Below are 2,320 nucleotides of genomic sequence, written 5' to 3'. Positions count from 1 at the left end.
TTGTGATTGTGAAGTTTTTATAATCATATAAATAAAAATATCTAATTATTTTTATCTTCTAATAAAACATTATTCACATTTGTATCCTAATTCCTCTAGTAGTAAATCGAAGTGTTCTTTTTCTTTTTGTTTAACATAAAGCAAGTTATAGTGGAGTGCAAAATTTAAAATTTTTTAAAAAACATGTAAATTACACTGCCAAACAGAAATTTCACAAATAAAGCATAAATCAATACTAGCCAATGTGATTTATTGAATATTAGAAAAAATTATGTCATTATATATTTACGTATATTCATATATATATTTTACAACATTTTTTAACAAAATAATACTTCTGAAGAAGAGAATCCAGTTATTTATTATAAAAGTGACTTTTTTCATCACTGATCAAAGTCTTTCGGACACCAAATTTGTTGAAAATATACCTCTAAAGAAAACTCATCACAACTCAGACATCATTGGTGGTTAAAGCCACAACCTCCATCCACTTGGACACATAACATACAGCCACCAAAATATAATTTTTAGAGTATAAAGGAGGAAATGGTCCCATGAAATTAATCCTCCACACGTCAAATAACGTTATTTCCAGAATAGCTTGCTGCGATATCTCATTGTGTTTGGGTAAATTTTCGGCTTTCTGATACTTATCACAGTTCTTCACAAACTTGATGCATGCGCATCTTTAGTAGTTTTTAGTTGTTATTTCTTTAAATAGTACTTTACTATCCTTACATTTTACTTTTTAGTCGATTATATTCTTGCAAGTTCAAGTTCTTACAATTTAAGTTTTCAATACTTTAGTTTTCCATTCTTTACTTTTAAGTCATTTACTTATTACTTAAGTCATTTACATTTTATGTTTCTCTTATCAATTGTTAATTGTTCTAAATCAAACTAAGAATTGCCTAACTAGAATACTCAATTAACCATTACTTGCTTAATTTCTTAATCCTCGTGGGATCGACACTCACTCACCGTGAGTTTATTATTTGGTACGACCCGATGCACTTGTCGGTAGTTATACGAGATTGTAAAATCTTTTATCAAGATTTTGGCACCGTTACCAGGGATTAACGGTGATTAACAAACAACCGGTTGATTGATTATCTAGATTAGGATTCTTTTCTCTTTTTGTTTTAGTCATTTATTTTCTTTTAATTGTTCTTTTCTTTTTGCTCTTTAACTGTTTGTGTTATTACCTAACTTGAAATTTCTTTCACTTTGATGGAAGAAATTTCAAACTCTCTTTTCTTTTGTTGTTTTCTTTGTGTACATACGAAAAAATCAAGAAGAGGAACCTCTCCTCTTTGATTCCGAAATTGAAAGAACTCTCTGGAGGATAAGAAAAGAGACAAGAAACAAAAGAATGGTAGAAGAAGGTGAGGGAATCTCAGACACAATTATGGCAGAATCTCACAACAATAATGAACCCAATGGTGTCGCACATGATAGAAGGACATTAGGATCATATACTACTCCTAATCTTGAAAATTGTGGGAGTAGTATTTTGACCCCAAATATCAATGCAAACAATTTTGAACTCAAGTCTCAATTGATCACTCTTCTTTAACAAAATTACCAATTTGGAAGAATCCCCCAAGAGGATCCAAATCAACACATTTCAAGTTTCATCCAAATTTGTGATACGGTAAAAATAAATGGAGTGCCACCGGAAGCCTATAGATTGCTCTTGTTCCCATTCTCTCTTAGAGATAGAGTAGTTCAATGGTTGGAGACACATCCTAAGAAAAGCATTGCTACATGAGAAGACTTAGTTAGCAAGTTTTTAACTAAGTTCTTTCCTCCTTAAAGATTAATAAAGTTGAGGGCGGAGGTGCAAATCTTTAGACAATTTGAGGGAAAGTCATTATATGAAGCATAAAAAAGATACAAAGGGATATTGAGGAGATGTCCACCAAATATGTTTGCAGATTGGGTCCAATACCAAATTTTCTATGATGGAATCACTCAAACCTCAAGAAATTTATTGGATATTCATCAGGGGATCATTACACATGAAGACTCCTAGTGAAGCTATGAAACACATTAACATTATTGTAAATAATCAATACCTCTACTCTTTAGAGAGAAATTTAAACACAAAAAGTGGAGTGATAGAACTAGGAACTCTTGATGCTCTTGTGGCCCAAAATAAAATCATGTCTCAACAACTCTCCACACTCACTAAAAAATAGGAGGAATGCAAGTCTCTTCCATCAACACACAAAGCTCATTATATGACATGAATGGAGTAAATTAACTTGGTAGAAATTTTGACTCATTCAACACTAATCAACCACAAGTGGAGCAAGTC

The sequence above is a fragment of the Arachis ipaensis genome, chromosome B01 (genome assembly GCF_000816755.2).
Source record: "Arachis ipaensis cultivar K30076 chromosome B01, Araip1.1, whole genome shotgun sequence".
Classification (NCBI taxonomy): domain Eukaryota; kingdom Viridiplantae; phylum Streptophyta; class Magnoliopsida; order Fabales; family Fabaceae; genus Arachis; species Arachis ipaensis.
This window is presented reverse-complemented; position numbering follows the sequence as displayed.